Genomic DNA, 13743 nt, shown 5'->3' with positions numbered 1-13743 from the left:
CTCAGACCACCAATAAGGAGTCCGATTTCCGTCAGGAACTTGAATGGATCACATAAATCCACAGAGGCCGGACCACAGTCAATGAGGCCACACCAGCCGAGAGGACTGGGGACTGAATGGCCGCACCATAAGTTCCAGAATAATATGGAACCTGAAAATCACTAAGAAGAAACACAGGGTGAGAGCAACTCACACCCTAACAAGAAGCCTTCCAGAAGAGGGAGCCACATGAGAACGCTCCCAATTCCGACACTCACCTGGTTGATATAAACTCCCTGATAGAAAGAGAGAAAGCCAAAGCAATAGACCATGTAATGGCTATTACAACCAGCGGTTCCATTAACTTTCCCCGGAGTTAACGAAGAACCACTCCTAACTCCCAAGGAGACCCTAGGGAGGACAAATGGAGGCATAATCCAGAAAACACTCCAAAGGATGAACTGGATATCAGAGCGGAGCAATTCCATAACCTAATCATACTGACAGTGTAGAGATCTGCACTGTCAGGAAGGCCAGGCCGAGGGAGAAACCCAAGCCAGCCGGAAGGAATGCCAGAATATCTGGAAATCCTGGACACCAGAGGATCGTATTGATAGGTATAATACCATAAGAATTATGGCTGCCACAGATTGTGGTAGGTCCCAGCAAAAGCTGATCCATGTGCTCCAATCATTCCAACGATGACAAAGCCATGGAAGCCGTAAGACCACTATAGGGACGTAGTCAAAGACAAACGACCCAGGTCCAAGGCAAACCCCAGGACCCTAAGACAACAGGTCTGGGTAGCGAAGCATCAGGAATGGAGTATCGATGGAGAGACTCCGAAAAACCAAGTACCCCTGACATCTGGGGCAATCAGGAGCCACCAGCAGGAAAGCATCTCTGTCTCTATTGAAACACTTCCCTCGAGGAAGAATGGAGACTGGAGAACACAGGTACGCAAATTGGAAGAACCCCTTCACCGACAAAGAGTCACTGAAGGTTGCTTCAGAATCCCCAGAGTTGGACTGTAACACCATAGTGTGATAGAGTCAGAAGGCCATGAGTGTCACCTCAGGAGGGCCCCCCCCCCTGCTCACCAGGAGATGAAACCTCTCTTGGGGAAGAGACTAGCCCCCGGGATGCACGTCGTATCGGCTGAGGACTCCCGCTTCCCAATGGAGAGCACCCGAAATGAACACTGTCGAGATGGTCGGGAGGAGACCCTCAGACAATGCCCGAATGTATGACATACCTGACATTGCCACCCAACGAACAGTATTGCTAAAAAGGAAGCCACTGTTCTGACCCTGTCGGACTGAACTTTTTCAGGTTCACCTGGAAACAAGGACTATGCCAGAGTGAAGCCCAAGACAGGCTAAAGTTCCAACAAGTTAATTGACAGGGTGGAATCGACAGACATCCAATTGCACTGAAATGGATGCGAACCAGACACTGTCCTTAGCAAAGAATACCCTGGACGAGATGGCCATAGTCACCCGAAAAGGGACCGACTTGCCTCCGGGGAGAGCATCATCGTTTGAACAGTGATCCGACAGAAAAAACTTGTTCCATCTGGAGATAAGCCAATTATGGAAAGGCCTGGAATGGAACTGTGCCCATTCCACCCTTCCAAAGGCAGACACTGAATAGTGGACCATGCATCCCAGAGTGTAAAGACATATGGCGACTGCGCAGACATCCATGTACTCCTAATGGAAGAGTGGAGATGCCGTCTTAAGCCAGAAGAATTCTCAGATTTTGAGAATCCAGCAGGGCTCCTAGGTGAAGAATACCCAGAGAGGGATGCAGGGAGGACTTTTTTCCCCTTGATTAAACGTCTGCACCCTGAAGAACCCACAGTCAACCAGACCCAGCTGTAAAGTATCCCGGTGATCCTGCTAAGAGCAGGAGGCCATCCAGGTACAGGAGCATTGGGATATACTGAACAGAAGAACTGTCAGAAAATCCAAAACGCTGGTAAACCCCTGTGGGGCTGAGATCAGTCCCAACAGGCAGAGCCCGAAAAATCGTAAGTGCTGTGATACAGCAAACCTCAGTCCATGCTGAGGTAAGGTCTCTGTAAGTACCCGTAGGCACGCGTCCTGTATATCCAGTGATACCATAAAGTCCCCGGGTTCCAAACATAGTATGATGGAGCATAGGGATTGCTTCCTGAACCCAGGTAGCTTTAGGAACTGGTTCGGGGAATTGAGACAGAGAATAGGCCAAAGAGGACCATTCAGCCACCGCACCAGAAAGAAAGCAGAACAACCAGTCCCTCGCTGAGAAAGTGGGGATGGCCCAATTAGCTCCGCTTACCGCAACAACTGTATAGCCTTCTGGATTTGTAAGGCCCTGTTCCGAATAAGGGCCTGCGTACCATCACATGGAAATAGGCCGCCTGAGCAAAGAGAGGGCGTACCCTCCTACCCACGTAGCCGCGGCAACTAGACACTAGTACCGGGCAAACTGAGAAATCGCCATCTCCCAGTGGTAGGCCTGTCTCGTCAGGCTGACGATATATCCGTTGGTTCAGAAGCAGGATCGGCTGGCAGTCCAGGCCTGCTCGGAACTGGATATGTCGGCCCTTGTAAAGGCCGACAGTCTATGAAGAAACAGACCTTTAGGCTGACCCAGAGGACAAAAAGACTTAATAGTCTGAGGCCCCGTAGTGAGCATAGCTGACGGCGGGAAATTTGTACTGCCACTGTCAAGGTCAGATATACCCTATAGATGGTATCTGCACCTCTGCATTCCCAGAGCGCAGCCATAGGGTATTACAGAGGATACCATCGCAGCCGGAACTCTGAAAGTTTGGAGCTGGTATCCAATATAGGCATGTCCACCTATGACAACTGCATATATTACGTGAGCGACCAAATACACTTGAACCCCAGACGTGTTGGAGGGGAAAAACATTACAAATGCATCAGCTCAGTATGCAATAGTATTAACCAACCATGCTATCGCCATGGTAGGATGGGTAACAACCCCTGAAAGCGAGTATACTGATTTCAGGCAGAGTTACCACCTACGGATCAGAAGTATCCGACCACGCAGGAATGGGATGCGTAGTAACGTCTGTAATCCGACGAGTAACACGTCCATCCACCCCAGGAGGGGCTCATGATGACCCTCAGGGAATTTGGGACAGGAGACCAAACACTGTTGTAATACCTCATATCTGGCAACAGCCAGAGTCCCGCCCTGCGATCCACCCGCTAGTCAGCAACAGGGACCCAGAAGGCACGTAATACTGAGGGTGTATGATACAGGTGCAGGTCAACATTCACTCTAACCAGAATGGACCTGCTACCAGCCCTAAAACAGGGATAAAAATACTTGAGATAGGCTTCCCCCCCGTGTAAGAGGGAAAGAGCCCAAAACAGTATCCAGTTCACGGTAGAGCCAAGTGGGAAGTAAGCACAGGGCGTCCACCACGCCAATTTGCGTTTCATAGAAAAACGACTTCCACCCAGGGTGGCTGTTGTGGTAATCCCTGCAAGGGGCATGACAGACTATTGTGGCACCAGGGGGAATTCATATACTCGAAAAAACCCCTGTAGGGAGCGGTAGTCTGTGTCACAGGAGAAGAGTGCAAGAAACTGCGAGATACCCTGAGATGAAAAAGGGCAGTATGGTGAAGTAACCCCAAGTGAGGTACAACAATGGGGCCCGCCCGGCGATCCGCAATTAAGAGGATCCCGAGAAAACAAACCGCCCAAGGGGGTCGTGAAAGGGGCCGGCACCCGATGACGCCACATACAGAACCCTTTAAGAGTTAAATCCTCCGCACTAACACCTGCAGCACATGGCTTGCAGGATAGTAAAAATGGGTGCAGTATAACGCTCTATCTCCTGGTCAGACATATCTGACCAAGCCTTGTGATCAAGCAGCGCTATACTGGTCCTGACTGAAACTAAAAATTAGCTGCAGGGACCCATTTTCAGCGTATGCAACACACAGTTCCACTCAAAATATGGCAACGTGCAGCACGCAACAGTATGTGACAAACCTCACAAATATTAACAAGTATATAAATGTGAGGTCTCAGAACCACCCCAAGTACAGTTGTATTAGGGCAGATAAGGAAAGGGATAGATATACACTGACAGGTGAGAGAATAAAGTACAGTCAGCACTAGCATAAGTCACATACAATGCAGATATACACATATATACATAAACATGTCATATAATATACTGCACTATTATACTGCATGCAACTTACCCAGATTCAGTGTCTGGGAAGGCTACAGCGCTGTGTACACTGACCTGATGGTGAGGTACGCAGGGGGACAGGACCAACTGCCATCTCCAGAGATTTCTGCTGTACCACAGAGAAAATGGCCGCTGGAGACCTCAGAAAAAGCGTGGCCGGCGGAGGAAGCAGCTCAGCGACGCCAGACTATGGATACTGAAAGGCGCGCTGAGCTGAGGGGAGGAGCTGCTGTAACAGGGAAGGCTGTCTCCCCTGGCCGGCTATTAACCCCCGGGACGCCGGCTCCCTGCACCGAACACTCAGTCCCTGGTGGTCTAGTGGACACACGGGGTATGGGGGGCCCGCCGCCACTGCCGGCGCCTCCGGTCTGTCCCCAGAGACCGGAGGCACAGGACTGCATTTCAAATGCGCGGATCACCGCAAGCGGTGACCCGCGCCTTACCTGCTCCCCGTGGATCCGGCAGCAGTCCTGGGCGCCCGCAGAGTCCAGCTAGTACAGACTCTGGGGTCCCGCTGAGATCCCCAGATCTGTACTGGCGTCTCAGCGCCAGCGGGGTGACGGAGCGGCAGCTTAGACGTCCTATGGACAGTCTGACGCTGCCGCTCTGAAGAATCCAAAGGAAAAATAAAAAACTCTGTCCTTCAGAAAAAATAAAGCTTAGGGGCTGCTAATCAGCCCCCCACTGCACTAAACGGTGACCCGATTCCGGCCGGGCACCAACTTAAACTGAGGTGCCTCTGGCTGGGGGTGGGGTTATAGGGAGAGTGGACCCAAGTGCATCCTGGGAGCTAAAAGCTTTAACTGCGTGGTGCCCGGATTTGGTTCCCAACCTATACCCCAAGGTCAACCCTGTGGACCCCCTATGGACCCTGAAGTAGAAAGTGGCTTTTTTTGCACTTTATAACAAGTGTAAAGGTGCCCACACACATAGCGATGTGCTCACGATCCGTCATCGTGTATGATTTCCCTTGAACTCTCCGCCGGCAGTCCTACACATGATTTGGAGTAAAAAGCATCCAATATGACTTCAGATCTATCTTGCATCTTAAATTTTATTTATTTATTTTTCCAATGCATTGTGTCCCAGATTGTCAGATCTGCCCTACTGCACGGCAGATCTGACGATACGATGTGCGACCAGCGGGGACTCATGATTTACTCTCAATTTGCCCATATTTTACACGATCTGACGTTTCAATGTGTCAAAATCGGCCAGATCAGGTAAAATATCGCTGTGTGTGTGGCCAGCTTATGAGTAAATCAAACATATTGAAACCTTTCAAAACAATGTACGTAGCTCAATTTAAGAAAAAATTATAATATCTAGTGTTCCCAATAAAATGTTTTAGCAGGGCAACGTGTACTGCCCGATTTTAAAACTGTAAAATGCACCCTGCCGGCACCTTGCTGAAACAGCCTGCCGGGTGCCATCTCCACCGGCGGGCCACAGTGTCTCACAGGTGGGAAAAGTTACGGTGAAACAGCCACCTTCTGGTCGCACAGCATCTTTTCACTCTGCAGGGAGGGCTTTGGGGCTGCCCAGCATCTCCGAGAGTGCTGAGCACGACCCCTACAAAGATGAAAAGGGGGCAACGTCTTAAGGACACGCTTCCTTTTCAAGTGACCGTGCCCCTTTTTGGAAGAGAGTGCACCCTCTGCGCACGCGATAGTTTCCGTTTTCACATCAGGTGCCCTGCCCCTCTCCGGCCCTGGCGTGAACACTAATATCTACCATTTCTAATACTCTCTTATGCTTTCCATGCTCTTTCAAAACTACAAATACAGTCAATTTCATAAGTTAAAACTCACCTTAACTGATCTCACAGTAGGACAGATTTAAACATTATTCATAGTGTGGTTTCATAATCACACGCGACTTCAGACAACTGCAAGAAAAATATTTTTTTTAGTCTTCGATATTATAAAACTTTACTTACTGAGAACAAGACAAAGTTACAGTGAAACAGAACATGTATAAAGTTATGACGGCCATACACGGTAAGATTTTTTTTATACGATGTGCGCGATTTCGATCGATCGCAACGATCAATCGTGCATATCGTGTTTGTAATAGGTAATAAAGTGATCATGTGCCCTTATACAGCAACTATAATATCAGGATACACACACAATACTTCTGTCAGTTGTATTAACTCACCATGTAGCTACTTGTACATAACTACTGGATCAGTTTTTATTAACTCACAGCAAAATTATGCTAATACAAAATAAATAATTAGTGACATTTCTCAAGACAGGGCAGAATCAATGCTTTTCATTGTGGGGTGGGGAGCTCTGTGTTTGCAATACTTTTGCTGAGGTTTTCCTAGTGATATAAAGGGTGAGCAGTGGACACAATTTATACATTCTACTGCACCATATTTATAGTGAAACTATGCTTTCAGACCTGTAACTTTCTCAGCTGGAGTCTAGGGAAAAATTACTTCCTGCTCCCAAGACACAGTAGAAGGTACACAGTGCTAAAAAAAAAAAAAAAAAGAAGAAGTACTGTGTGCGCCGCACGTCCCACCCTCCAAGTATAAAATGCCTTGACTCCAATACTGAACATAAATTTTATCAGCTACATTCGATTTATAAATGTTACCTGTTTACTGTGAAGACTTTGGGCCTGATTTAGACCCACTCGCGAGCGGCTGTCCGCTCGCAAGTGGGTCGTTGTTCTGCACTGAGCATGCGCACGACGGAGGGAGCTCCGTCGTGCGCATGCGCCAGACGCGACGAGCGAAGGAAAGTCCTTCGCTCGTTGTGTCTGATCAAAGGGGGCGTGCTGTCGATGTTGATTGACAGCACGCCCCCTTTGGTAGGCGTGCCGGGGGCGTGCCTCCCGTCAGAAGCCGGCCCACTGACATCACTAGTGATGTCAGTGGGAGTGATTTTGGCTCTGATAGAGCCAAAATCACTCCAGAGCTTGCGGTTGAAAACCTCAACCGCAGGCTCCGGCTCACAATTTCGATGGTCGCGATGGTCTCGACCATCGCGGCCATCAAAATGCACGCTCGTATAGCCTGTGGGTGGTGACCCACAGCTATACGAGCGTCCAGAAGGACGCTCCATTTTCATGGAGGCCGGCCCTCATTCAGAGCGTGCGCTCTGCTCAGAGCGTACGGCTCTGAATGAGGGCCTTTGTCCTCTATTTTTAGAATACATTTGCTATTAACCCATCCCTCCTCAAAACAAAGCATCACTGATATAAAAACAATTTAAGGCCAGTATTCAATAGCGAAAAGCGAGATACGCAAAAAAGTATCACCGATTGCGACTTCTCGCCTGTCGGAAACTTATCTCCGTATTCAATTCCATTCGCTTTTCACATACGCGGAAAGTCCATGCAATGTATAGGTGAAAGAGATTTGCCTCTGAATAGGAGAAAAGAAGTGCACATTTTTGATTTTGGGGTGCAAAGGTGGGGAAAGCACTCAGAACCCTTGGAACAGGCCCCCCAAAGGACAACTGTGTCAAAAAAACCTGGGAAAAAAAAACTTAACACCCCAAAAAAGTACTTTGAATTTGGTGGCAAAAAGCACAAAGTGGGGGGACAAGTTTGCAAACTAGTGAAATGGTTCTGGGGGTGCTCTAAGACGGGGCCAAGTGTTTTTGGGGTTGCAGGGGCTTTTATGAAGGAGAAATTTCTCTTATTAAAACTGCACTTGAGACATTAAAAGATGCTTGCACCCATTTTCATGTACCCCAAATTTGCCAGGACAACTTATTTTCACCAAAAAATACTGCTTTATGCCATTCTTCACCACTTGTGCAAAGACGCTAAATAGAGGCAATTGTGCGAACTTAAGTACCCCAAACAGTTTTATTAGGTCTAATCCGGCACTATTACATTGATCCCCAATGTTACTGCATCATTTTTGGGGGTTCAGGCTGATTTCCCCGATTCTGACACCAATTTGCCTGTTCTGACTTCGCGTGTCGCCGTTTTCGCATCTTCTGGAATTAAATAGGGCGAATAGCGGGTACGCATACGATAAGTTTTCGCAGCTAAAATACGCGATGTAGGCGAAAAGTACAGCATGCGAACCTAATTGAATACGGCCCTAAATCGGAGTTTCATTGTAATCCTGTCATGTGCCTTGCCATTCCTATTTATGTTTCTGAAGGGTGTTACAAAGAACTGCAGGGCCCACTAAAATCATAAAAAATTACTTCATATTAGCATTTGTCCTCCTCTGAAACATATGCATGGACATTTGCAATATCACATGTATTCATTTACAGCATTACAATGAACACCAGAAGTAAAACTTCCAACATATTACACTCAATTTTACCCAATAACCACATATGAGTGTGGTTCTTGCGTGACATTAATTCCAAATCAAAGGCCATCAGAACTTACTCAAAATGAAAGCAGGCAGGTGTTGGGCCTTTTTTTTTTTATTATTATGTTTTTTTGTTGTTTTGTAAACCAACGGCTAAGTTCTTTATACCGGTAAGTGGGACATTATCCTAAAATAACACGGCTCTTGAAGAAACGACTTACTGCCGAGAAACGCGTCAGCCACATACCTCCAGTGACGTCACAGGAAGTCTTGCCACACCACCAAGCTCTCAGTGCTATCCGCACAAGTCCTGCTGCACTATCAGACCCTCAGCACTATTTTTTTAATCACTGATGCACCTGCTATAGCCGCGAGGCTGGACATCGTCTCCTGTGTACTTCCGTCCTCCGGCAGCTTCATGCTGTACAAATAGACGGCCACAGCCACCCACTAACACCGGCCTGAACCACACGACTGATGACGGGGTCAAGCACCGCAGGATCAGTGAGTAGCGCAGTAACAGACAGGGACGGCCACTCCTTCATACATTGGCCATATTAATTTGACTTTATGAGTACTGGCAGAGGTCTGACACCAGCAGGTTCAGAGAGTACCATTTTTTACTGGACATCATTGAGGTCCACTGCCTGCTGTTGCGACCTAAACAAAACATTTAAAAAGTAAATCTTTTAAAAAAAAATTGTTATTGTCTAATGCTTATAAGGCTATTTGAGAAACAGTGGTACATCTGCAGTTAAAGGGACCGGGAATACATCAACCTTGTTGTCTGGATACAATTTTAAGAATCCTTTGGCGAGACATTGGATTATTTAAGTAGCAAGTCAGAGTTTGGTCAAAAACTTCTAATACCCTATTAGCAATAGGCGATTCTCAACCAGAGTGCGCTATAAAAAATTGCTACAATGTTCCAACAGGAATTTCCTGTATTGAATTGATACTCTGGTTTCAATAACTTGCTAATTTGTTTCAAGAGCAGCTGCTTAAACAGTGTTCAGACATTCCAGATGACTTGGGCGTGGTTTTATATTGTCCTCATTGTTTTGCTACTGTATGTATTTTTATATGTATTTAAGTTTCTGTATTTTATATACCTCAAGCCTGTCAGGATATTTATTAAACCATTCAATATTTAATTGTGGTCCTTGTAGTGTCACTGCACACCTACTGTTTGATCATTATCCTAAAAGACTGTCTCACAACCAGCTGAACCCTAAGAGCATGTTACTGGGAAAAACTGCAGTTGCTGCAAATATAGGTTCAATTTCATCACCATTAATCAAATCAATGACATCCTCACTGACATGGTAACAATCAATAGCTTCACCTGTATTGCAAAAGCTCACAATGTAATGTATCGTTATCATTTATATGGCACCCCTAATGTGTCTGCAGCACCGTACAGAAATTAAACACCACGTGTAACTAGTACAGTGTTTCTCAAACTGAGTCCTCAGGACTTCTGACAGCTTACATTTTCCAGACCACCAGTGGGCTGTGTCAGGTAGGAATGACTGCACTGCATCTTTTAAAATATGACAGTTAGTAATGACCACGCCTGCGCACCAGCTCATTGGTATGGAAAACTTGGACCGTTAGGGTTACTGAGGTCAAAGCTTGTATAAAGGAAGGAACTATGCATAATGATGAAAACACCCTCTAATCTAATGTTCCCCATCATCAGCTAAAGTTTTGAGATTCAGTCTTATAATACACAGTCTTATTTAATATTTCTTAAGTAAATAAAAAAATGTTAAAACACACAGCAAAGTGCAGTCTTCAGCGATATGAAGCGGACCTTATTACTTGTGACCATGGGTCCACATAATTTACAGCTGCAGAAGGGGGCCACTATGGTCACACTATTCTCATCACACTTCTATAACAATGTAGGATGTGTGTAATATATATCATAGCTAGGCAGAAACATGCTATAAGCAGAAACATTTGCATAGTTCCTGACGTCACAACCTAATTGAGAAAGCAAAGACCATGTACCAGCCATGTAATACCATGTACAGCACACAATTGTGGGAACTATGGGGTACATATACTAACTAAGCCTTGGTGACAGAAAGTACAGTACCAACCAATTAGCTTCTGTCATTTTTCAAACACAGCCTGTAAAATGACAGGAGCTGATTGGTTGGTACTTTCTCACTCCACAGATTAGTACATCTCCCACTAGGTCACCAGCGCACAGCCCCCACTGTCATAGCATACACAGCAGGCGGAGACAGGGTGCCTGCACTGACTACAGGGCATATTTATCATAATCCACATCTCAGATGCAGATGGGATGTGATAAATTCACCCAAAATGGCAATGCGATATTTAAATACATCGCAAGGGTGTATCTAATATCACATGCAGGGACAGAGCTTGTGACAAAGCTCTATCTCTACGAATCCCCTCTGCAGTTCTCAGTGTTAGCGCATATTCACCACAAGCTAACTCCCCCTCCCACTAAGCTGACACTGACCAGCATGGTTGCGGCTAGATCCCTTTCAGCTGGAGAACCCGAACATCATCAGTTACTATTCGCATGGACATAGGGGGAGATTCAAATCAACGCGAATTGAATAGAGCGGGGAGGGAGCTCCCGGAGCTACTCAATTCAGTGCGCTGTTATGTCAGAATGCCGGTTCTCGCGACTTTACAAGGTTGTTAAGGAGCACGAAACGGCATTCTCTGACTAAAGTGCCAGGCGCATAGCTGTTAACGCCATGTTAAGCAGTAAAACAGCTGTGCGCCCAGCACTTTTGTCGGATTTCTCCATGCATCCCTAAGGGGGGTGCAAAAATAAATCCTTTGCCCACCCACAGCACGGTGTATTGAATAGCTTCGGGAGCTCCCTCCCGCGGCTATTCAACATCGCACTGAATTGAATTCCCCCCCCCCCCCCCCCATAGTGTGAATAGTAACATGTGGCGAGTGAAGCGAGGCGAGCCCAAGAGGATACAAATTTCTACTATCGGTGACCAGATACTACGGTTGAGACAAAATAATAACAAGGTCAGGGCATGGAACCACACTTCAGCCCTCACTCGACATCACGTCCAGGTCCTTTAGCTGAAAGGGATCTATGATCAACCTTACCTGCACGGTGAGCTCCTCTGTGGCTCCGATGAACTGATCTCCAGGCTCCTGCACAGTGACCATGACATCCACTTGTGCTGTAAACAGATTTGCCATTTCATTGAGGAGGGGGCCCCCTCCTCTCAGTCCAGCAGCAAACTGCCGCACTGATAGACTATGGGCACTAGAGTGTGCTCAGAGTCTATAGCGTATGCGCAGGTCAGCAGAAAAATAGCCAGTTGCCTTTTTCCCTGTACTGAGCATGCGCAAAATGGCCACGGCAACCATTTTCCAGGCATTTTTACAGCACTGACACCGCACCAACGTGGGACTCTAGAGAGGTGAGTATACTATGGGTGCAAGGCGTGCAGTGCAGCCCATGTGTACCGCATACCCAGCACGCATTATAAATACACCCCTGGTATTTTTTTAACAATTTTATTTTAGTTAATATGAGACAGACAGCACTTCCCATACTTGTAATGGGAAATGCAACCTGTTTACTAAAATAATGTGAATTTAAGGGCTTATAGTAGTTTTTTTTTAATAAAAACTGCTCTGAAAGCCCTTGAGAAATGGAGTTTTCACACTATTTTAGTTAAAACAAGCATTGATTAATAGAGCACTACAAGAGCACAGATCAGATCAGTTACCTGCACTCTCCCCTGCATAGCCGAGGCTGGGCACCGGGGTCACAAGGCTGGTGTGAGGGGCTACCACTCCAACTCCCACTCGCAGCGTAGCTACGCAGAACGGTCAGGGAGTCGAGGAACTTGAGAGACGGTTGTCCACGTCGCTTCCCGGGGCAGCGCTGCCCTCCAGCTCTCCTTAGACCTCCTGACCCGCCGCTAACGTACGTAAGAGACCTCCCCGCACACGCGACCGCCACAGAGAGAGCCCGGGATCCCGGTGACATCAGCCGCGGTTCGCTCCGCCCATTTCCTGCACGGCTTCGTTCTGCGTTCCAAGCCTCGGCCCAGCCTCTCACGTAGATTGGTCTAATTTGGCCCCATGAGCGTGACAGCGGAGTGCACGTGGTGTATGTTTTTTAGCCAAGTAGTGATGCTGTGGCCGTGTGGCGGGAAGGGCGGTGACTCACATGTCCCGTACACTGCACGCCGGCAGCAGGGAGGGAGGCGTGTATGTATGATAGCGGCAGCATTTTTCAAAATGTCCTGTCAGGAAGCCGGTACTCAAAATGCGTTTGCTGAAATTGTCAAACAGTGAAAAAAGTGGCATGGCGGCAGCTGGGAGATTATTTTTGGTATCTACAGTTCGAGATGTTGATATTGTTGAAAACGTTTTGACCAATATGGACATATTGTATATTGAGCATATGGACATATTGTATATTGCAGTGCTCCATGTTCCTTATTTTATATAGCACAGACATATTCTGCAGCACTTTACAGATAATATTTGGCCTTTCACATCAGCATACCCTCCAACATTTCAAATATAGAATCTGGTACAGGGGGCGTGGCAAATGATAAAGGGGGCGGGTTTGTGATCATGCAGAAGCCCTATCTCAACCTCTCTGTCCTTGTCTCGCGGGTTTATGACGTCATCATCTTGCAAGACTTTTACTGTAGAAGCTCCCAAAAAACAGCTAAGACTGAGGGCTGACTTAGCATACAGACGATGGAGCCACCTTTTACTCAGCAGCGCTGCTATAGAATTCAGGAGATTGTACTGCTCATCCGGTACAATCGGTACAGACCATAAAAAAATGGTTCTGTACCGGCCAAATCAGTATAGTTGGAGGGTCTGCATCAGTTCTTATCACATTGGAGTTTAAAGTCTATAGCCGCGTTTCCACTACACAATATATTTGAACTATAATTTAATCGTTCATTATTCGAGCAGTGGACATTCCGGCAATGACCAGCGATGCACTCTCCTGTTGGTCATTGTCGGCATCTGTCATCGCCTGAATCTATTGTTCAACCTGACGATATATCGACAGGTTGTGCAGGTTCGGGGATGAGGGAGAGTGTCGGCACTGAACGACATATCATTCAGTGTGGGCTCAATGTCCACTGCACTTTATAACGAACGCTGTCGTTAGACTCTGGAGCAGCCGGAAACTTCATGACTTCCAGCCTAGTTGATAAACTACAGATTCCTTGTTCATCTCTCAAGCAAGCAAT

General features: G+C 46.9%; 1 protein-coding gene across 1 annotated transcript in view; it reads right to left on the bottom strand.

Moving 5' to 3' along the window:
• CLK3 (CDC like kinase 3) overlaps positions 1-12590 on the bottom strand; it is a 94290-nt gene extending 81700 nt beyond the window's left edge. The window contains exons 1-2 of the mRNA XM_088446127.1: positions 12247-12590; positions 6015-6091 (exon numbers count right to left, since the gene is read on the bottom strand). The gene's annotated coding sequence lies outside the window, so the exon portion shown is untranslated. The remainder of the gene's footprint in view (positions 1-6014; positions 6092-12246) is intronic.
• Positions 12591-13743: the final 1153 nt, after the last annotated feature.

Source organism: Taudactylus pleione, unplaced genomic scaffold (assembly GCF_031769625.1).
Source record: "Taudactylus pleione unplaced genomic scaffold, aTauple2 ptg000019l, whole genome shotgun sequence".
Lineage (NCBI taxonomy): Eukaryota > Metazoa > Chordata > Amphibia > Anura > Myobatrachidae > Taudactylus > Taudactylus pleione.
Note: the sequence above shows the minus strand (reverse complement) of the source record. Positions and strands in the feature narration are given on the sequence as shown.